The 24,727-nt window shown below is 41.6% G+C and overlaps 1 protein-coding gene across 7 annotated transcripts in view; it reads right to left on the bottom strand.

Annotated features, from left to right (window-relative positions):
• The window catches only part of KYAT1 (kynurenine aminotransferase 1), a 1,131,910-nt gene that overhangs the window by 57,727 nt on the left and 1,049,456 nt on the right, over window positions 1-24,727 (bottom strand). The gene's annotated exons all lie outside the window — the stretch shown is intronic.

Here is a 24,727-nt window from a genome sequence, read left to right as displayed (position 1 = left end):
GGAGTGGTTAATAAAATCTAGTGCACAAACTTTGTTTCCTGCTTGCAAGTCCTTTTGTGTTTCTTGCGGTCGCTAGTTGCAAACTCTGGAATAAGCACCTGCTCAGTCTTAGATATATCAAAATGAACACAAATACATTTAAGTTCTTGAGAAAAAAAATATCTGCAGTGCAATTGGTCCTGCAGCTGTGGCATTACTTATACCATGTAACCGTTAAAGTATTTTGAGCCTTCCATAATCTACATTTCTATTTTCCATCCTCAGTGTCATCTATACTATTACTGTTTCTCAACACACGCCGGTATACTCTGGTAGTTCTAATGATTCATCATGCATGGTTAACTGACTGTCAGTGTAGAACTTGTACATATTCCATATGAAGGCTGTAAATTAGGTAATGCATTTTCATTTGGTTAACTACTTTTGCCTAAGATATTTCATCTTATCAAATTTTTATGTGAGATTATATAATTTGTCCTAAGTATGTGTATTACCTAGTAACTTCTAATTTACTGCTTTCTTTGAAAAAAATTATCATATTATAATTGCATTGTCTGTCAGGCATATTTCTCCTCAGGACTCCACTGTAAATGGGGCTACTCATTTGGTCATTCCTAGCTAACAAAGGTACTGAATAAAAAAATCAGAGAAAGCCATAGAAAAAACTGCTGGCTCCATGATATGGAGGTTTCAGCCCTGAATATACCTCAAATGACCTGGGTTAGCTAGCACCCAAGGATGGAGCATCCAGCCATGTAGGGATAAGGTAAGTGGTAAACCTTCATCTGCTAAGAAATGGTCCATCTTCAGGAACATGTAGGATAGAATCTGCAGCATACACACATGAGAGGGTCTGACTAAAAGAACATACCTTTGATAATAGCAGTCCTGAAAGATAACCTTGCTCTGGAACTGGCACTTAGTTTATATTGCTTGGAAAAGATGATGACATTGAACTATGTGACTGGTGTGCAAATATCATCTATTGTAATATTCCTTAAGGAGGCAGTAGAGATTGTCATTGCTGTCATAGATTGAGCCGGAGGGGGGGGGGGGGCGGTCACAGGTAGTGTGTGGTTCCCTTTAAAGGAGTAAAGTTTAATATAGCAACCATCTAGAGAGGATCATTTTAGATACCCAAAGGCCCTTCCATTGTGGGACATAAGAGATGAATAGTTGAGTGCTCTTCCTGAATGTCTGTGTCATACATAAAAGCTTAACATCATGGGAACTGAAAGGTTTACAGTCTGGTTTAAAATGGACTCTAAAACTATTATAGGCTAGAAGAATTGGTTCTTCACAAGTATGATTTTGTCTTAGTGGAGTGTTAAAAATATGGCTTGACTGACCGGGTCTGGAACTCTGAGGCTCTCCTGTAAGAGGTAACAGTTACCAGGACAGGGATTTGGGGGTTACTGCTGGTTCAAAGGATGCTTTTTACAAAGTCTTTCTAGGATAAAGTAAAGGCTCCAAAGTGGCAACAGATTTCTGACTGGTGGTCTTAAATAGAAAGTCCCTTAAGGAATGTCCTGTTGACTTGCAAAGCTGTTAGGGAGATGACCTGGTTTCCCATGTGAAATCATATGAACATTTGAAAAAGCTACCAAATGTATTAAAGTATTTTGTCAAAAAGCTCTGCAAAGTATTGCAGAGCCTTCTCCAGTGGTGCTGACTTTGGTTCATCCCCTTCTGGGTGACAGAATTTGCAAAATGCTTCCATTGATCTTTGCATATTTTCTGGTGGAAAGTTTCTAAAATGAGGCTAGACTCTTAATAATCTGTGGTGTAAAGCTTGAGTTATTTGCTATAATCAAAATTGTAGAAGTTATACCAATACTTAAAGGGTGCTGATGCCTGCTGCAGCATGAAAGGTCCTTCTAAAATGTGCAGGATCAGCAAACATCTGTTTGTGCCAAAACAGTGCTACCAGGATTACTTTGAAGTCACCTTTTGATTTTCTAGATGGTTTTGGTTATCATAGGAGAATGGGTACAAGAGACTTGCAGCCACATCACCAACCACAGTCACTTGACCTTCTGAATCTATACTGGGATAACTGAGAAGAATGGGCGATATTTCACATTTGATGGCAAGGCAAAGAGGTCTAGTTCTAGTTACTGCCAGCTTTATATTATCTTATTAGCTATTCTCTAGTCTAATGATCATTTGTGTGGAAGTAGCAGATTCCTGCTAAACCTAATTTGTTGGTTTCCACTGAGGTACATGCCACCATAAGGAAGAGAAGGTGGGTAATGGGCCACTCCTATAATTTCACTGCCTGCCTGCATAAGAGAAATGAGTGGATTCTGTCCTTGTTTGCTAATGCTCCAAAGCACTGCCATTTTGTCCACGTAGATGGTTACTGGACCCTGTGGCAGGGGTCTTGGAAGGCCTGCACAGTGGGAAGCTCAAGTAACATGATGTGATATTGTAAGTGAGACTTCAGAGAGGACAATGAGCCTTGTGCTGTCTTTCCCAGGAAATGCTCAGCCTTCCTAAGGAAGATTCATTTATTTTAAAAGCCAAAGAATTTGTAGGGTCTGAAAAGGGCTGCCACTGGTCAAGATGGAAGTACGCAGCTACCATTAAATGCACCTCCTGCATTAGTCCACAACAGAACCATGATGGGACATGCACTGGTCATATGCTACTGCCATTGAAACTAAAGGGCCCGCTGCTGGCATTTTCTGTGTAGAGATGAGTGGGAAAACCATGTGGATGATCACTGTTGTGTATCTAAATGTTTCAGGACTACTTTTACAGTGCCAGTTTGGGACTAAAGAAGAGTGCCTGAATGGACTTAAGGGCACTGAATTTGTCCTCAGGTAGAAAGATTTTGCATGCCTTAGCATCCAAAGAACACTTTGAAAAGGAAATGCATTCTGTATGGTGAAACTAAAATTTGGAAAAATTGACTGTGATGCCATAGTAATCAGTCTGCTCAGAGTCTTGGAGTGCTGCTCAAGTTGATTATGAGTTGGGACAGTATGGTGCTAATGGTCTTGATATGGGAAGACTTTGGTCCCTAGCAACCTCTGATGAACTGCTATTACCATTATGCACTTGTTGAATACCCTCATAACTGGGGTGAGACTGAAAGGAAAGCTTCTTACTGGCAACGGTTAGTTCCTACCTAGAAATACAAGCACCTCCAGGACTTACTGGCAATCTTGATGTGTACAAAGTTATCTTAGAGGCTCAAACAATACAGTTACACTTCCTGCAACAGGCAGGAACTATTGTTCACTGGATCATAGGAGGTTACTAGGCTAATGGCTCTGGGGCCCTTACAAGCCTAGCCAAGAGTTTATCCCCAAAAAAGAAACCTCAGTCAGCACTTGTCGCCCTTGCCAATGAGGAGCACAGGTGGAACCCCTTGGACAAATTTATGGTTTCCCATCCACTCATCAAGGTTGCACTTGAAGAGGGTCAGCGAGGTACTCTGTTTGACATGTTTGGGAAGTCTATTCCAGAGAAGGGCAGCCTCTGTGAGACAAACCTTTCTCTCCAACAGGTTTTGTTGATGTCGCATATTAGATTTAGGCCTTTTGAGTGGATAATGCGCGAGAAATCAGACTTACAGTTATGGAGCATCCGTAGTAGGGCAAAGTCTGATATTGCCTTGTAGGCGAGACACAGACCACCTCTGAGCAATCTGTACAATACTGAGTAGAGTGATAATGATTTGAGCCTCTCCACATAGGACAGGTTTTGGGGGCCATGGATTCTCTTTGTGAGTTATTTCTGTGGCCTTTCCAGTTGGTGCAGGTGTTTGGAGAGCTACATACCAAACAGGGCATTATACTCCATTGTTGGCCTAATGAGGGAGGAGTACAGAAAGCTAATAACCTCCTTTCTTCTGGATACAATCCCTTTACTTATGAGATGAACCAAGTAAAAGTCTTTTTTGACCATTGCCGCTACATGATGGTCGAATGTGAGACTGTTGTCAACTTGAGTACCCAGGTCTCTCACTACAGGTTGTGTAATTAAGGGGTTGTTGTTGATGTGGTAATCAGCAGGGGCCCATGTCTTTGCTGAATGGTATGATAATACATTTTTTATGTTTACCATAAGGCCATGACTTTGGCACCAGTCATTTGTTGCTGTGAGACCCTCTTGCAGTATGTTAACATCAATTGGGGAGTCAATGACAGCACCCAACTTACAGTCATCTGCAAACCTGGCCAGCCACAGGCCTTTTATCTTTGCCTGGACCTCTGAGAAGTAGATGACAAACAGTAGGGGTCCTGGGACAGATCCCTAGGTAACACCACTAGTGACAAGTCTGCTGTCGGAGGTGGAGGCACCTATTTTGACCTTGTGGGTGCTAACAATGAGCCAGTTGGCCATCCATCTGATGAGAGAGGGATTTACACCAAGTTGTGTTAGCTTTTTGATGATGCCCAAGTGGGGGATTGTGTCACAGGTTTTGGCCAAGTCAAGGTAAGCTGTATGTACTGACTTTCCCTCATCCAGGGCCTTGGAGATGGTCTCAAAGAAGTCAACCAGGTTCAACAGGTAATATCTGTCCTTGACAAATCTGAACTGGGTGGGGTCAAGTGCTTGTAGGTTGCCTATGTCCTTGTTTATGAAATCCATAATAACACACTCCATGCCTTTACAGACTGGACTTGTCAAGCTAAAGGGGTGCCGGTTTCCGGGGTCAGTAGTGACACCACTTTTGTGCAAGGGGATGACAATGGAAGTTCTCCATTCTGGTGGAATGAAGCCTGTACTTAGGCTGTGGTTGAATAGGGTGCTCAATGGCAAACCTAGTTCTTGCTGGAGATGGTGCAGAATACAACCTGGGATACTATCAGGTCCCATGGAAGCTGTGTTCTTTGCTTTGGATAGGGCCTTTAATACTTAAAGAGATATGAGGTGCAGGACAAGTATCGGAGATGCCGAATGGGCCTTTGGGGGGTGTGGGGTAGTTTGCACTGAACCTATCTGCTACCAGGTTGGCTAAGTCAACAGGATCAGTGTAAGTGGCACCATCAAGTATTAATTTGGAACAAACCTGGGCTTTGCCATGGAGGTTCCAGAAGTAACTGAAGAAGGCCTTGTGGTTTCCCTTTGCTTCGGAGGCTAGTTTCAATTCATAATTGGCTTTAGAGGTTTTCCTTAGTGATTTAATTTGCTTATTGAGGCTGAGGAAGGAGTTTATCCAATTTGGAATTTGTTCCTTTTTACCCTTGGACAACAATTTCTTCCTTTTGTTGTAAAGCCTGTTGATAGAGGATGTCCACCAGACAAGTTTGTGTTTCCTTGAGAAGCAGGTTTTAGTTCTGTTGGGTATGGCTGAGTCCATGCAGTTGTACAGGTGCTTGTATACTGCATTTGCACACTGTTCAGTATAGGTGTCTGCATCCTCTGAGGGGGGCAGTGGTGTGAAGCTACTGATACCCTCCCTTAGGAGGCTGTAGTCAGCTTATGAGAAGTTTTTTATCCTGGTTATGGCTGGGGAGGGTTTGGGTGGGATAGAAACTTCGAATGAGACAGATCAATGGTCTGATCTCACTAGGGAAGAACATAATATGGGAGTGGTGCAGCGGTCACACATGTTGGTAAGAATCAAGTCCAGAATGTTATCTCCCCTTGTGGGGGATGAGACAAGCTGGTTTAGTGCATTAGAACTGATGAAGTCAAGGAATCATTGGGTGAGCGCATTAGCACAGGAATAGTTCACCCAGTCTATGGTGGGGTAGTTGAAGTCACCAAGGATCAGGGTGTTAGGAGTACCTTGATGGAGTTAAGTAATTTTAGGTAGGAGAAGTTAGTGTCCTGAGTCATGGAGGGGGATCTATAGCTGGCAATAACTTGGATGGGTGTCTTGCCAACTGTCAGTTGCACCTCGAGTAATTCCAGTGCATCAGGAGGGCAAACCAGTCTGGAGGCGTGCCTGTCCTTAATGAAGATAGAAACTCCACCACCCTTAGCCTTCCCAACTTCATTTTGGGGTTGGAATGTGTGGAATGAGGTATAGCCTGGTAAGGCAGAGGTGCTCTCCACAGCCCTGAACCAAGTTTCTGTGACTACACAGACATCAGCATCTTCCACTGGGAGGAGATCTCCCATGAGTGCATTTTCATGTTAATGCTTCTATCATTAATCAGCATGACCTTCAATTTGCTTTTTGATAGATCTTTTATGTCGGGAGGATTTGTCTTTGGGACATAGCCTAAAAAAGGCACAATGGGGGAGGCAAGAGCCTTGGGTGGGATCCGGAATCCCAGGGGTGACAGGTGGAGGCCATCTCTGGCAAAGCATCGAGGCCTGTCAACCACGTCTTCCCAGGCAGACAGATACTGGATCCTCTTAGAAAGACACCAGAAATTAAGCCAATTGTTGAAGTCAATTATTTTTTGTTGGTATTGTGGTATCATTCTTGGTCAAGGCCTTAAACACCTTTTTGTGGCCCATTTAGTAGCTCCTCTATCACAGAGTTCATTTTGTCATAAATTTTCCACTATAAATAAATCATCTACACTGAATAGTTTAATTCACTTAGGAATGAAGTGGAGAGCATGAATGCTTCACAAACCTGTACACTGCCTTGGTCTCTTTGTTCTGTAGTACAAGGGAACTGAGGAACTTCTAAAGCATCAGAGATCTCTTGACAGCTGCTGCCAAAACAGTGGGGTCTTGCTCAAGTGTCTCTCACCAGGTTGCCCAATTGATGGGTTGGAGAAAGATCCTGTCAGATTTCCTCAGCAATGAGGCTACTGTATCCCACTTGCCCTGAGCCATTTTGGTGGCATCCTTCAAAATACTTCATACATTATACCCTTCTCTTTGACGACATTACTTTTCCTAGGAAAACGGAGGGGAGAGCTCTGAAAGGATAATGCTAGGAAACAAACCCAATGGTAAACTATGTACCCAAGCATCTATTCAATCACACCCTGACAATGCAAAAGGAAAACAGTCAAAATAAGGTGGGTTGGAAAGAGGGCTGGCCACTGCAACAGTGATCTATTAAAACATCTACTGTTATGGTAAGTTTCCTTAAATAAATGTATAATGTTCAACATTTAGAACAGAGATACAGAAGCCTAAGCTATTTGGGTTGATTGCCATAGCTAAGAACAAAGAAGGGAGAAAGAAAAATATATTCACGATCCCCAGGAGAATGTTCTTAGCAAAGCCTCCTCTGTACTGGGAAAAGGAATCCAGTCTGTAAAGATGTGTAAAAGCATGTACAGAGGAGCAAGTTTCTGCCTCTAGAGTACTTCTAGGCTCCATCCCTTTGAAGAAAGCCACTGAAGAAGCCAAAGACCTTGTGTAATGGACCCTATCCCTGCCTGGAAGTGTCTTATTTTGTGTATATAACAACAGACAAAAGCACGAGCCAACCATCTGGAAATAGCCTGCTTTGACAATGGATGTTCTTTCCTCTTTTCTTCATAATAGACAACTAATCTACATTCCTGAAAGCATGAGTTTTGTCTAGGTTGTACCTGGGCCTCCTATGGATATCCAGAGTGGGAAGAATTTTTTATACCTTATTCTTGGATTCAAGAAAGAAGACTAGAAGATACCTGTCTTGATGTAAATTCTGAGACCACTTTAGGCATAAAAGAAGGGTTAGTTAAAGAAACATTGTTTTTGTGAAAAAATGAGGTAGGGCTGATTCACCATAAGAACTTGTAACTCAGATCCTCTCCTAGCAGAAGCAATAAGTAAAACAGCCTTCTGTATTAAGAACCTCAATTCAGCCTGATAAGCTAATTCAAATGGAAAAAGAATACATTTTTCAAGCACCAAATCAAGATCCTGAAGAGAAGCTTTCTGTTTCCTAGATGAAAGGAAATGCAACATCTCTTACAAAAACAGCTTAACATAAGAAAGATTAGAAAGGGAAGAGCTAATGATATCATTCTTCATCATCTCCTTCAACCTCTTTTTTCCCCAGTTGAAGCCAAGTTTCTTGATTCAATGCCACTCTCTTACATTTCTGATAGTCATGCCTGACTGTATCCGGTCTTCCCACACAATTCATCCTTCTCTTTGCTGGATGCCCTGATTTTCTTTTGCCTTCTCCCTATCTGTCCCAAATCTTATTCAACAGATTACTTTATTCTTTCCTACTCATGTGCATGAACCACCAGAATCTGTTCTTTTTGAACTTCACTGCAATTGGAGCTACTTGAGCTTTTGCTCTGGTTTTCTCAATTCTTTTTCTGTCATACAGTGTGCATCCTACCATCTATCTCAGGCACATCCATCTCCATCACATCTAGCTTCATCATCTACTCTGTCTTCACTACCCAGGTTTCAGTACCATACAGATGTACTAGTCACACCACTGTTTTGTATACTTACTTTTCAGCTTCACTAGCATTCTTATGTCACTCACTACCTTGACGCTCTTTGCCATTTGGCTACAGCCCCTCTGATTCAAGCTGTGACCATTTCATTCAGACTTCCCTTCTCCCCAGCCACCCTCCCAGATACCTGAAGCTGTTAAACTGTTCCACTGTTTTCCATTCTATCTAAATTCTTGGCTTCTTCTTACTTCCCAATTTGTTGCCATTACAACTTTCTTATTTCTACTCCATTTCACTGTATGTGTCTTCAGCTTTGCATTCCATTCCCCTATCATTTCCTGAAGTTCTTGTTCACAGTCTGCCTTAATGCCACATTATATACATACAACAGCTTTCCTGATCCGTATCCTCTGAGCTGCTTGCTAATGAAGTCCATCACCAGTATGAACAGCAGTGGGCTCAGAACTGAACCTTGGTGCCCACTCAGTCCCACTGGGAACCCCTCTGTGAGTATGAGTACAGTTTGCACTTGTATCATTGGATCCTTATATATGGCTTGCACTAATTTTACCAGTGATTCTGGGACTTTGAACCATTGCACGACTACCTAAATCATCTTTCTTGGGAAACTGTTATATGGTTTCTTCAAGCCTAAGATTGCCCAGATGGACCATTTCCTCATCTGTGTTCTTCACCATCTGTCTCACTGCAAACATTGAGTTGCTTATGCTGTATCTTAATCTAATTCCAGACTACTTATTTCCCATCTTACTTTCTACTACTTTGCATATTCATTTATCAGTTGCCCTCTCCAGAACTTTAATTGCAGTGTGAGAAAAGTTTGATAACTCTATACTGTCTACAGTTGTGAATATTCCATTTGTTCTTGTACTAGCACTGGCACTAGAATGCTTATTCTCCATTCATCTGGGATAAGCCTTTCTCTCCATACTGCTATGAGTCTCACTGGAGCCATTCCTCTCTTACCTCACAGGTTGATAGGTTAATTGGCAAGTACTACATTAGCTGCCCTTGAGGGACATTTTAAGCCTAGCCAATTTCCCTTTTTATGCTAGAAATAACCTATCCTATTTGTTTAGAGATTGGCCTTACCCATACCTCAGTCAAAAATTATATATTACCCCCAATGAGAATAACTGGGATAATGCCATAGATAATTTGAGGGTACACATGCATGGGATAAAGCATTTAGGAATTGCCTCTGTCCATCAGTAGTACAGAAGGCAGTTCTGGGGTAAATTTTTTGTTTCCCATCCAAAGATCCAAGTTGTGCTTGAATATGGACAGATATGAACTTTGTTTTATGTGGATGGGGAATCTGTTCTAGAGCAGCAGTATTCCCTTCAAAATATATTTTGACTTGCTGATGTATAGTAAATCCATCAGTGTTGAGTTGAAGTATGTCTTGTATGCCAGACACAGCTCACCATGTATAGTTACACGGCTTTGAATCAGTCCATTTAAGTCATGTTGTTTATGCCCTACAACAGTTAAGTAAAGTATCTCTATGGGTGTTCCAGTTGTTGCATGTGTCTGGAAAAATCCCTGCCAAATGGGCATTATATTCAATAATCAGCCTAATGAGGGCTGAGTAAAGAGGGACAATGACATCCCTAGATCTAGATGCAATTCCTTTGTTAATAAGTTGTGCAATATAGAAGGACTTATTTAAAACAATGGACACATGTTGGTCAAAAGTTAGGTCATTATCCATATGAATTCCCAAATCCAGAACAACTGGGTCATCTCTCATGGGCGTATTTTTAATGTGGTAGTTCCCAGGGATAGATGACTTCCAAAAGGATACAATAATGCGTTTCTTAGCATTTAGTTTCAGTCCATGATGCCTCACTCAATATCTTGATCATATCTGCTGTGACCTCACCTGAGCCTGCTGGTTTCCCTGACTTCATTTTCCTTAGCGCTGTTCTTACTTCTTCTAGGGTGGGCTCCTTCTCTTCTTTCATTGTAGGCTTGTCTGTGGCAGTACAGCTTTTTGGGGGGTTTCTTCATTCAGAAGCTGCTAGAAATACTCCTTCCATCCGCCTTTGATGTCTTGTGGACTAGTGAGCAGGTTGTTGCTGGTATCCTTTAGTATAGTTGCCTGATGACTAACTTCTTTATCTTTTTGTCTTTGCCTTTGCTTCTAATGTCCTGTTCTTTACTATTGCAACTGCTCTCTTAGCCTCTTTTTAGACATCTAGTATTCCTTCTTAGACTAGTCCATCTTTTCTTTCTCTGCCTTTTTCCTGCACTCCTCCTTATTTTGATAACTTCCTAGATTTCTGCATTCCACCACCAGCATTCCTTATGTACTTAATTTCCATACCTGGCATGGCCACATATATGTCTATGTCAGACAAGCAGAAAAGTCCAATAAATGAACCTTGACAAATGAATATGAATGTCTAACCCTTTACCATGTAAATAGTACTGTATTGTTTTGTTAAACTCTGTAGTCAATTGCTTTAAAGTTAGCTTTTTGATGTAAATCTCCATCAACAATATATTTCAAATAATTTTTAGTTTTACTAGCTTAATTTTGGAGCTTATCTCCCCGGGCCTCTACTGAAAATGGACATATATCCAGTTGGACTAGCCCGGTCAACAAATGTAAAATAAATAAAATAAAATAAAAAATATGAAAAGCCAGAGGACAGTAACTCACAAAAAATAAACAAGATCCAAAGCCAACCAGGCCTGAAGAGGGTCATGGTTCTTGGACTAGCACCAATTCCACTTGCACATGTATGATTTTTATTTATTTTACATTTGTTAACCGGGGGTGTCTGATTGAGCCGAAAAGGCCCTTTTTCAGCAGAGGCCCGGGGAGAAAAGCTCCACATAGAAAAATTACAGATACATTTAGTTAATTAGACATGATCAGTATACACACAAATTACAAAAGACATGTTTTAACAGTGGTATGCAGCACATCAACAGTTACAGTGCAGAGAACAAACAAAAAAATATTAATTTAAAAATAAAGGTAATTAATAGACTTGTGGTGTACAGCTGAAATTTGGAACATAGGTAGCATACATACATAGTACACAGGTACAGTACATCCATTGTAGATTAGCCAGTGTTTGTGAGTAAGACTGAAAACTATTAGCAAGTAGTCTAGGTTTAGTATGTGTACCTTATCCGTTTTCACTAGCCTGGGGAGCAATCATGGTACTGCCAACTTTGCATGAGATGTTGCCGATGAGGTCTTTAAAGGAGGCTTTGGATGATGTGTTTTGAATGCTAGTGGAGACAGAGTTCCATTTTTTTAGCAACTGAACTACTATATAGTGCATCTCTAAAGCTATTGTAGCTGTTGGTGACTTCTAGTAGGAGTATGCTTGATGATCTAAGAGGACTTTTGGCTGAGTGATGTTGTACTAGGTTTTTGAGAGCAGGAAACTTATTGTGGAGGTAATAGATCGAACAACAGTGGCAGAGCTGATTGTAGGTTAGGAGGTTGGGCAGTTCAAGCCAGTGGAGCTGTCTCAAAGCAGTACAGTGATGAGTTCTATATCAGCAATTTGCAGCAAAGTGGGCAATTCTGTTATAGCAGGCTTCCATTTTGCTTAGTTCAGTTTTGTTGAGATTAGTCAGAATGGGAGATGCATAGAGTAGGGTGGATAGAAGTTGGGAGCAAGCAATGGCTGATCTTGTGTTTTTGATAAGAAATGGTTTGATATGGTTTTCTAATAGTAGTTTTTTCACCTCCTTTAGAACTTACTGCATGTCCTCAGAAAAAAGGTGCCTAAAAGGTATCACTATACTATCATCCAGACAGTTGAAGAATTTCCAAGTCGGATCAAACAACACCCATCTTGTATGACCAAATCTAGTCTGTGGGGAATCCTGTCATGATTGCCTTTGGCAAGTTTGAAAAGAGGGGATAACCACAGTTGCCTGTGCCAAAAGTGAGACACCATCACCATTTTGTGCAGAGTTCTTCTGGATATCAGTGAATAGAGTAGGAAAAACATACAGGAACATTCTTGCCCGTGGGAATGAGAAGGCATCTGTCCTGCAGGCCTGTTTCCAAGGAGTCCTGGAGCAGAATTTCTTCAATCATTTATTCTGAGAAGAGGAAAACAGATATACTTGAGATATTCCCCAGAGTTTAATCAATTCTTAGAAGACTCCATGGTGAAGTTTCCATTTGTGAGAGTTGTCCTGGTCCTTCTGCAATGTTTGCTCTGACAGAGTGTATAAAGCCTGAATGGTCAATTTGAGCTGAGCTGTTATCTCCCAGGCTATCACAGCAAGTCTGCGAAGAGGGTACAGTCTGGTACCACCAGTTTGTTTATGTTCCTAATTACTGTGTTGTTTTCTGTGTAATGTTGTAGAGGTCCTGGGAACCTGAGATCATCTAAGGCTTTCAAAGCATTGATCACTGCCAACATCTCTCTCTCTCTGACAATTATGCACTTTTGTTATGAGGGATCCACACACCTTGTACTTTTACCTTGTTTGGAAACCATTACCCACACCAGATCTGATGCATCTGTAGTACAGATGCATCAGATCTGGTGCATCAGTAGTACAGACTGGAGAAGGGCTGGAACGAAGAATAGCAGACCTGGACTTCAAGAGATCTGGCCTACCCACCAAATAATCTCTCTTGTTACAAATCCGAAAAAAGTAATCTGAATTCAGCAGACTATTAGGGACAAAGGAAAAGGGGAGTAATTATACTAATTGCTAGAGGGTCTCCAATAGTGATAGATGAGGTAAAACAAGACAAAAATGGTAAATTTGTGGCAGTAAGAGGCTACTAGCAAGGGAGGAGGATTAACATGGCATGTATTTATATTCTACCTAAAACTGCTATTACGGAGTGCACGAAAATCTTTGGAGAAATAATCAGCTTTCATCAGGAAATATTTATAGGTGGGGACTGGAATTTGATTTGCAATAGTAAGGACATTTTAGGGGCACTCAGAATGGACACTATAACAAAAGAGGGTAGATTTCTGAAGAAATTTATAAAAATATTTTGTATGGAAGATGTGAATTCAGTAGTAGGAACTCTGACAGAATTTACGTATTATTCTCCAAGGTACAATAACTGGGCTAGACTAGATAAAAATTATATTTCACAAGAACATTTAATTGAAAGCTTTGACACACATCCAAAGACTATTTCTGATCATGCTCCAATACTAACTGTGATAAAAATGCAGGGTAACGAAGTAAAAATAAGACACTGGTGGTTTCCCATCTACTTGTTAAAAAGTGAGGAATTTACGGAATGGGTAGTGGAAATTATTTGCAAGCTATTAGGAAAGACAGACATATCTTCAGAAGTTATAGTCAGTGACTGAGATAAAATGAAAATGGAGTTTAAATATAGGGATGAAATAAAAAAATATATGGTTAAGAAGTAAAAGAAATTACTTAGAGAGGCTGACAAATGTTAAACTACTGCAGAATAAGGGGAATCTCACAAAACAAGAGAAGGAGCAAATGCAAAGTGCTAAAGAGAAAATAATGGAGTATCCAGATATGAGTTTAGAAAGGCTGCAGTTAAGCAACTATTTTTTGATAGCTCCATAACAGAAAAACATTTAGCAAGACTTAGGCAACAGAAAGTTGAAAGGGTTGTCACCAAACGTAGGGAATCTATAACAAGAAAAATAACCACAGATCCTGTACAGGTTTTAGAGATATTCCAGAAATGTTATGAAAATGTGTGTAAAACAGAGAAATGTGAAAATAAAGAATAGTATAAATGGAAATATTTATGCAAAGCTTAATTATGCCAAGGTTAGAGGTACATGAGGCTCAACAATAGGAGGTGATTAGTTAAAAAGAGTGATGTATAATCAATCTCCAGGAAAATCTCCAGTAACAGATGGTATTCCTGTGGAAGTTTGTAAATTAGAAGGGAAGAAAGTGATAAAGACCTGGAAGATTTTGTTTAACAGTATTTTAAAAGGAGGGGAAGCACCAATATCTTGAAAGAAAGCTGTAGTGGCGGCGTTACCTAAAGATGGCAAAGACCCTTCAGACCCAGCTTCATAATTTTAACCACAAGTATAAAGTGTTGATGCTTATACTAACTAAAGGAATGGAAAAGGTATTGCCAAAATTGATAGATATGGATCAGTGTGGTTTTGTGGAGGGAAGGCAAAAATTTAACATGATCCAGAGTAAGCAGAATATAAGAGAATACCTCTGTTGGTGGGTCTTGATGCACAGAAAACATCTAATAGCTGAGATTTTATGAATAGGGCATTGGAAGCATTTGCATTCCTTGATACAGTAATAAGATTAATTAGAAGGATATATGAAGGATCGCAGGCAGGAATTAAAGAGAGTGGTGGGTCCTCTCAGATAATCTGTGTCTGAAAGGAAGAACTAGGAAGGGGTGTCCTCCTTCACCTGTGTTATTTGCTTTATATTTCGAGCCACTGGCAAAGAAAATAAGAGACTCAGAAATACAAATATATAATTGTTTTGGTAATCAAGAATACTTGGTTTTATTTGCAGATGATATTAATTTGTACCTGATAAATCCAGAAAAGGACATTTCAGTGTTGTGGAACATTTTGAAACAGTTCCACATCTTTCCGGAATATCAAATTAATGAAGACATAAACAAAGGCTAGAGCCATAAATTATGTACCCACACACAACTTGGTTCAGCAATACCCATATTTACGGGGACATGATAAGACGAAGATGAAATATTTAGGAGTATGGATTAAAAAGGCATCTGTTATGGCAGCTAAGGATACACGGGAAGAGACTAAACAAAAGATAATACAATGATTAGGAAACTGGAAGCTATTATTTATGGATATAGATACTAAGATACACACAGCGAAAATGTTTTAGTCCCTTTAATGTTGTATATGGGTCAGGCATACTTTCATCACCCCTAGTTGAAGTCGTGTACAATAACTAATAAATATTTGAAGGAATTCATCTGGGAGGGAAAGAAGGCAAGAGTTAAGTGGGATAAGTTGATCCTTCCAATAGAACAAGATGGGTTTAAGTTTATCTGATTTGAAGGGGTATATTAGAGCTACACAGTTAAGGCTCATATACACAACACACGCAGAAGGTTATAATTCAAAGTGGAAAGGGATGATGATGAAGCAAGAGGGGAGTTCAAGAAATAGAGACAGAGTGGGATTATGGATGCAGATCCTTAAGGAGAATAATAATCATACAGAATATTATATTCATAACACAGCAGAAAGTCTTCTAAGAATTAAGCCAACACAAGGATAGAGAAAGGATATTTTGCCAATGGGGTTGACTGCAACTACGAGTACAGAAAATAGGCAAGAGGGGTCTGGAATTCACTGGAGAAACCTGGCAAAAGAACCAAGATATTGGGAACAAATAATTCAAGCAGAAAATGTAATAGAGTCAGATAAGGCCGAGAAGACATTTGGATTACAGGCTAGAGATTGCCTTCTCTACCAAGGCTTCATCTCAGAGTGTAGGCAAATGGCTGTAAGTAAGGAAATGATTCTTTTGAACTGAGATACATGATCTGAATTGCCTAGACATAGGGTCAGGTCTTATTAAGTTTAATTCTGTAGGCTGCCAAAAAATCAATTACTAATAAATGCTAATCAGTCTACACCAACTGCATCTGAAGTATTGAATATTATAAGAGAGATAGAAAAACTCGAAGAGGGATCTTTAGAAAAGGGAAAGAGCAAATTACATGGAAGTAAATGAAAATTGTGAGAACAATACATGCATACTAATGTTCAGGAGGAGGAGTGAGGCTTATGGGAAGGCAGGAATTCAACATTTTTTTGTAATGATGGACTGTTGATTGTAGAAAACAAAATATATGTGATGTATATTGTATTTAAATGGAAACATGTTAAAATAGTTTTTCTTTTCTATTAATGCATGTTTGCCTATGTCTTAAGTGATAATTTAATAAAGGTGTTTAAAAAAACAGGGATCTGAAAAAAATTAAGGTTGGAGGTGTTGAGTCCTGACTGTTCTGAGATACATCTGGCTTTTTCTCATGTTGAACCTGGCCAGGGAAGCATGAGAATCATTGATACCATGTACCCCAATATCCTGAGAAAACCCTTGCAGATGCCTGGCTTTAAACAGAGAAACTCAGGAAGAACTGCTTTAACATCTCAACTTTATCTGGAGGAAGAAAGTACCAGACATCCTGGGAATACAATTTTATGAGAAAGGATAAGAGAAGAATTTTGTAAATTGATTGAAAACCCAGACTGGTTAGGAGATTCTGAAGAGATGTTAAAGACTCTTAATAGCTGGAAATAGGGTCTGCAAAGATAAGACAATCATCTAAATATGGAAAGATGTGAATGCCTATGAAGTTTTTAATAATCATTTAATGAGCCAGACAATTTGTGAATAACATTGGAGCAGTAGAAAGTCCAAATGGTAAGACAGTGAACTGACAAATTAAAATAGACACAGACATTGAAAATATTAAGAAATGTTTAAACAGCTTGGCAATGGGAATGTGATGATAAGCATCCTTTAAAGTCAACCTTTACCATGAAAGATAGAGAAGGAAGTAGAGGTAAAAAGGGAATGAAGGGACAGCATGTTGAACTTTGGAATTGTAAGAAAATTACTCTGAAAGGAAAGGTCTAGCACAGGTCACCAGGATCCTTCTTTATTTGTTACCAGAAAAATCTTTGAATAAAAAAATTGCCCATCTGGCTGGGAGCTACTTTCATTCCTTTAGCAAGCCTTTGCTGCAGAATGGGAAGAAACAGACGTGTGACAGTGAGGGGGATTTCCCATTACCAAGTGTTGTTGTTTGTCTTTCGCTTTTTTGCCAGTAAGGGGTCGCCACAGCGGAACTCCGGTCCGCTAATGATTGGCAGTAGATTTTTACGAAATGCCGAAGTGCCAGCTCGACGCTCAACCTTCAATGAGTCCCATTGCCAAGTGTACCCCTGGTAAATTACCTTTAAAATCCATTTGTCTGCCACAGTCCGGTACTACAAGGGAAGACAAAGCATCATGGAGGCACAGAGATTACCTGTGTGAGAAGTGGGAGTCAGAAAAAGCAAATAGTCATGTGAACTAGGAGAACTATCCTTGAGTTTTAGAAGCTTTTCTTTTCAGATCCTCCTTGCCATTCCTTTTAAACCACAGTTTGATAGCTCCTTGTTGCATAAATTGCTTACAGCAAAAGGAAGCTGAGGAGAAAGGGAAGTTTTTATTTGCTTTAAAAAAGAGAGCTGAAAATATTAATCAATGATTAAATCATCTTTCCCCATTCATCACACTTCTTGAGCATCTCAGCTGCAAAAGGGCCAAACAGCACTTACTTGTCTAAGGGAAAAATTAAAATGTCAACTTTAACATCTTCAGGATGGTTTTTGAAAATAAAGAAAAGCCAATCTACTCATTTTACTGACCTAAAAGCAGCAGCTGTGGAGGAAGAATCAGCAGCATCCCAAATGCATTTTAAAACATGTTTAGTAACATGAGAAGCAGACGTTAAAAGAGGCATTCAAAGAATAGCCTAAGCTATATGAGTTATATCCTGCATAGGCTATAACAGCTGGACAAATTTCCAAAGTGTCATGGCACCTTTCATGCGGCCAAACCGTTAGCTCAACGTGAGCTGACTAAATACAGGTTTGGGTGCCAAGCTCTTTGGAGCTTTCATGCCAATTGAGAGAGTGAGGCTGAGCCCTGAAAGGGCAAGGCTAGGAACAACAAAAAACAAATGTCAAGACCTGGCATTAAAAAACACACCAAAAAATCATGGAGGATGGAGGGAGGGAAAAACTACAGCAGCAGTGAACATTTGAATATCTACTGATACGATAAGCTTACTTACAAAACTATACTCTGTTCATCATACTGATCAACGCTGCAGTAGCCTAAGCTATATGGGTAGACTACCACATCTTAGAACTGGGAGGTGGAAGGAGAAAAGTCCAGGAACCCATGGAGAATAGTCCTACCAAAGCCTGATCTAGACCTGCAGAAGGAATCTAGCTTGTAGTGCTTTGTAAAAGTATGTAAAGAGGACCAAGATGCTGCTTCTAGAGTACTCCTTTTCAAAAAGCCATAGATGAAGTCAGAGCCCCAGGAGAATGTGCCTTGACCCTGCCTGGAATAGATTTGCTCTGGTGGAAATAAATAGAAGTTATGTACTTACCATAACATTCCATGTGAGTTGTTTATATTGCCTTTATTCTCACTGATGGGTTCGGAGCCGATTCTCGGCTCCGACACGGCCAATAGCAAAGCTCAAGGTTTGCCAGTAGCTCGAGACCAAGCCCCTTATCCCACAATGCACTGCTGGAATTACCTCAGATCTTGTTTGCTGCCAGTATATATATATATATATATATATATATATATATATATATATATATATATATATATATATATATATACCCTTTTATTTATTTCTAAAAGGAAGCACTTCCCGAAGGGGAAGAAGAAATATTGAATAACCAGGATGGTACTAGCCTCTAGGTCAACTGTCAGTCAGGAGGGGGAAGGAGGGAGGGACGTGAGAATAAAGGTGAGATAAACAACTCACATGGAATGTTATGGTAAGTACATAACTTCTATATGTGAAGTTGTTAAATCTCGCCGTTTATTCTCACTGATGGGTAGCATCCCTAGCACCCTCAATCTTGGGTGGCTCATGGAAGTACGTTTTTCAGTACCGTGGAACCAAAGGAAGACCTGTCCCTGGAAGCCTTATCTACTTTGTAATGCGTGATAAAGGTATGAGGCTTAGACCAAGTGGCTGCAGCGCAAATATTGTCAAGGGGCAATTTAGCTTGAAAGGCAGAAGACGTAGAAACGGCTCTGGTAGAATGAGCCTTAGGTTTGTGTGTCAATGGCATGCTCGCTTTCGCATAAACAAAGGATATACAATCTGATAACTATTTAGATAAAGTTGTTTTAGCCACTGGATTACCTTTTATGGCTTCTGAGAAGGATACAAAAAGTTGATCTGATTTTCTAATATCCTTAGTTCTGTCAAGATAAAATCTGAGCTGTCTGTGTACATCAAGTTTGTGCAGCATGTATTCCGATTTGTTAGAGTGGTTGGGAAAAAAGACTGGCAGCTCAATGACCTGATTGATATTGGATTCAGAACAGACTTTAGGCAAAAATGAGGGGTTTGTTCTGAGAGATACTCTATCAGCATGGAAAATCATGTAAGGTGGTCCGACAGATAATGCTTGAAGTTCTGACACTCTGCGGGCAGAAGTAATGGCCACTAGAAAAATAGTTTTCCAGGATAAATATTTGAGATCACAAGAAGATGCTGGTTCAAAAGGGGGAAGAATAATTTGAGACAGCATAAAGTTCAAATTCCACGGAGAATAAGGAATTTTGACAGGAGGTCTCATGTGAAGAACACCTTTAAGAAAAGTTTTAGATAACTTATGGTCCATAACATTCGAGCCACCAAATCCAAGGTGGAAATTTGAGATGGCAGCTAACTGCACTTGAACTGTAGCAGCTGCTGCCCCTTCCTTAAAAATCTTTGTCAAGAATTCTAAAATGGACGATAGTGGCGCTCAGAAAGGGTCAATTTTCTGTGTGTTGGCCCAAATTGAGAACCTTTTCCACTTACTGCTGTATAATTTCCTGGTGGATGGCTTGTGAGAAGACAAGAGAATTTGTCTTGTATCTTCTGAAATTGAATGAAGCCTGGCAATTAGGGGAAGTGGATTAGCCAAGCAGTCAGTTTCGGATGCGTCAGAAGGTCCGGGACTGGGTCCAGGATCCATGGATCTTCCAACAGGTGATGGTGGAGAAACGGGAACCAAATCTGTCAAGGCCAGTAGAGGGCTATGAGGATAACAGTCCTTCCCAGCGATTTTGCTTTCTGTAAAAATCTTGGTATCAATGGGAAGGGTGGGAATGCATAAAGGAGACCCGGGGGCCAATCGTGTAAGAGTGCATCTCTCGGGGGATGTCCCGGAGGTGGTATTAGGGCAAAGTAGCTTCTGCATTTTGAAGTGATGTGGCTGGCAAAAAGGTTGCAGCAAGGCTGGCCCCATTTGCAGAAAATCAACTCCACAACCTGTTGTTTGAGAGACCACTCGTGAAGGAGCAATATCTCCCTGCTTAGCTTGTCCGCTATCACGCTGGATTTCCCCGGGATGTGTGTTGCTAACAGAAAATGCTGGGACGACACAGCCCATTGCCAGACCCTGAAGGCTTCTCGACAAAGGGGGTAAGACTTGGTTCCATCTTGCTTGTTCAAGTACCAGACTACTAACATGTTGTCCGTCTGAATTGCAATAGTTCCTAGAGGAAGAGAGTCCTGAAAGTACTGCAACGCCAGAAGTACCGCTCTCAACTCTAGAACATTGATATGCAGATGTGACTCTTGATCCGTCCATGTGCCTTGAGCAGTCTTTCCCTGAAAATGCCCCCCCCTCACCCTATCAGGGAAGCGTCTGTGGTCACAGTGGCTACTGGGGGGGAGAACAAAATGTCTTCCGATTGTGGCATGAAGAGACGTCAACCACCACCAAAGGTCTCCCTTGCAAGAATTCGTGATGAGAATGATGTGGGGCATCGGTAGTTTCTGGTAAGACCACTGAGCAAAGAGGAGCCATTGAAGAATTTGCATATGCATCCATGCAAGTTGAATAGCCAGGATTGCTGCCGCCATCAAACCTAGCACCTTCAAGACCTCTTCTGCTGTAGCTTTGTTTTTTGACACCAGTGAGCTGACGTGTTGGCGGAGAAGTGAGACTCTTTTGATTGAAAGATGTAGGGTGGTAGTTGAGGTATCTAACTCTGCTCCTATAAAAACGGTATGCTGCGATGGCGATAAGGCAGACTTTTCAAAGTCGACTGTAATGCCTAATTGATGGCAGAGTGTTAGAGTGTATTGTGTTGCCTGAGTCAATTGATGCCTGGTGGTAGCGGTGAGGAGCCAATCATCGAGGTATGGAAACACCTGGAATCCTAGATGCCTCAGGTGAGCCGTGACCACTGCCATGCATTTGAACACTCTGGGGGCTGTAGTGAGACCAAAGGGCTGGGCTCGAAACTGGTAATAGTTGGCTCCCAGCCGGAAACGCAGGTGATCTCTGAAGCATCTGTTCATCTTTATGTGATAGTACGCGTCCTTGAGATCTATGGAGCACATCCAATCGCCTTTCCCTAGGAATGGGAAGAATGGGCTGAAACGTGACCATTTGGATGTTCTCTTTCTTTATGAACTGATTGAGTCTGCTGAGGTCCAAGATAGGTCTCCAGTCCCATTTTCTTTGGTACCAAAAAGAATCTTGAGTAAGTTCTGAATCCAACTTGGTCTGCTGGGACTGGTTGGATGACTCTTTTTTCTAGCAATTTGTGGACCTCTACGATTGCTTGTTCCCCGAGACTGGGTGGAACATCTGGGATTCTGTTTACAGGAATAGAGAGTAGGATAGGAGTAGAGAACGGTATGAAATATCCTCTGGAAATTATGCTTTGTACCCATGTATCTGATGTTATGTTTAGCCAGGCTTCTGGGTACAAAGTCAAGCGACCCCCGACTGCCTCCAGAGCCGAACAGCTGGGCCCCCTTTCAGAGGCGCTGGTAGGGTTGACCAGAGAACTGACCCCTGTCACCCTGTTGCTGCGGATCCCCTCTGCCTCTGGGACGGCGTCTTCCATTATAACCTCCTCCTCTGCCTCTAGAGGGGGTTTCTCCACGTGTGTCCTGAAAGGCTCCCTGTGCTTTTCGGAACCACATTTTCCCTCCCCTAGGGCCCTTGGGGTAGGGCCGAGTAGGGGTAGAAAAATGGACTCCAACGGCAGATAAGGTCTTGCCTTCCTGCTCACACCTGATTAAAGTTTCCTTTACTTTAGGCCCACACAGTAATAAGCCATCGAATAGGGTGTTGATAAAGGAAGACTCAAAGGGTTCCGCAAAGAAACAGAGATGCATCCAGGCTTGTCTTCGGAGAGCAATGCCCGAACTAGCGGCTCTACTCGAACCATCAGCTGCATAAGATATGAGATGCATGGAAGAGTTTACAACTGAGTTTAGGGTAGCGAGCTGTGCGTTGACTTTGTCGGCCACCCCTGCAGCTACCGTACCCTGGAGAGTATCTCCTAGCTCTTTCAGGAGATCTCTTTGTAGTCTCGTAAAATGGGTTAAGTAGTTCAGTGATCGCAGAGAAAAAGTCGCAAACTAAACATGTGTTTCCCATATCTATCCATGATCCTAGAATCTCTGTTAGGAAGATGGATAGATGCGGATGTTTCCGACACTTCCTTTTTGGTGGCTGCAGCTACCACAATTGCATCAACAGTCACTCCCTTGGTCAAAAATGGCTTGTCCACTGGGGCAGACATGAATTTATTTGGCTTGCGAGGGACAGGTTCCATGGCCTCCGGTGACTCCCACGCCTTACGAGAGATCAGTTCCATGAGCTCATCGTAAGGCGGAGACACCCAAGAAGTGGAAGGTTGAGACCCAAAAGCCTTCAAGAGCACGGACTCATCCTCAGTAGGGGTCTTGGACTGCCAATCGCCCCTCTGACAAAGGATCTCAAATATCTCCGCAAAGGAGATATCCTCAGAGGGGGATCGAGGGGACCCTTCTGACTCATCCAAGTCCATGTCATATGTCAAAGACTCCTGTGGGGAGTCTAAGTGCCTCCTCTTGCACAGTCTCTTCCTGGGTACCTCCTCAGTGGGGGGATCTGGGGAGGTCTCAGAAGAGTAGGGGATGCCCTGTGTGGGTACTTGAGGCTCAGGGTCTCTACGCTTAGGGGGACCAGTAGACAAAGAAGCAGGCACAGGAGCTTGAGGGGAGAGGGAAGGCCGAACAGATGCTGACGTTGTCTTGGGAGACAGGACTCTCCTCATAGCATCGAAGGTGCCATGGCTTCGACGAGAAGGAGTAGACGGACCCGAAAGGGCCATCCGATCCTCCCGCACCGAAACCATGGGCTCCGAGCCTAAGGTAGGAGCCAAGCTCATCTGAGCTGAAGCCCTGAGAGGAAGAGTCAGCACTGACAAATCAGTCCGACTATCCTCCCCAGACCCAATGGGAGAGCATTGGCTCCTAGAGTCCTCGGTCGGCGCCGAGGACATCCGAGTGGATGGAGCCGATAGCACCGGTGCGGGTATCAGCTCCAAGGGTTTGACAAATCCGGTTCAATGGTCTTCGGCACCAACGAGCTGGTCGGGGCCGACAACAATTTGGCAAGTCATGGTGCCTGTAAAAGCTTCTGCACTAACCGATCCATGTCCAAATCCGAAAGGCTGACTGAAGACTTAAATGAATGCACAGAAGGTGCTGACTGGAGCAGAGGAGAAGAGGGAACCTCAGAGACCAGCTCCAATACTGGGAGCTGGCTCTGAATCAAAGGGACACTCGGTTCCGAGGTCTGTGGAACCGATGACCCTCCCTCTGAAGTTTTTGCCTTTTTTGCAACTTTGGGATCCGAAGATTTTGAAGATTTGGAGAATTTGGAAGACTTGCTAGTACCTTCATGGCTACTCAACACCTCAGAAAAGGAATGCTGCAGTAATCCCCTGTCAATTAGCTTCCTCCTTCTCTCCAAAAGGACTCTTGAAAAAAAGGAATGGCAAATGCTGCAAGTGTCTTGGAGTTGTTTAACCCCCAGACAGTAAACACACTGAATGTGTCCATCAGTGACGGACATTTTCTGCCCACAATCAGTGCATTTCTTGAATCTCGATTTAGGATGGGACTTTTCCTTGTCATCCGACATAGTAAATAGTAGAAAACAAAAACCAGTATACTGAAACTAATAGAGTGAAGTCCTTACTTTCCTTGTAAAGACTCACACTAACTAAGGAAAGCAACAAAGCCCAAACTGGGCACTATCTATGACAGTTAAAACTATAAATTTACAAATACAGGTCTAAACAGGCCCACTGAAAAAAAACCTGACTATAAGAAAATAGAGATTATTAACTCTAAATAGGGCTAAAAGACCCAAATAAAAAACTAAGCCAACAGGGCACTATCAGAAACTACTGATTCTATTATTAAAATGTTTAACACTAACACTCAAACTGTCTATGAAAATATCTAAGAGAAAAAAGAAAATTTTTATCAAAAACTTGCTATTTGTTTTACAAATGGTCCGAGCTAGCTGGATCACCAAGATCTCTCTTGCCGTGGCAAACTAGATCTGAGGTAATTCCAGCAGTGCATTGTGGGATAAGGGGCTTGGTCTCAAGCTACTGGCAAACCTTGAGCTTTGCTATCGGCTGTGTCGGAGACGAGGATTGGCTCCGAACCCATCAGTGAGAATAAACGGCGAGATTTAACAACTTCATATCAACAGTTAATAGTCTGCTTTGACAAAGATCGTTCCATTTTCTTACCTTCGGAAAAATGAACAACTAATCAGGAGTCCTAAAAGATTGACAGGGTCCTGCTTACGTTGAGGGCACCAACCGGAAAACTTCTTCCATTTTCTTATATATGATTTTCCACT

Source organism: Protopterus annectens, chromosome 16.part0 (genome assembly GCF_019279795.1).
Source record: "Protopterus annectens isolate FY-2018-M chromosome 16.part0, PAN1.0, whole genome shotgun sequence".
Taxonomy (NCBI): domain Eukaryota; kingdom Metazoa; phylum Chordata; order Ceratodontiformes; family Protopteridae; genus Protopterus; species Protopterus annectens.
Note: the sequence above shows the minus strand (reverse complement) of the source record. Positions and strands in the feature narration are given on the sequence as shown.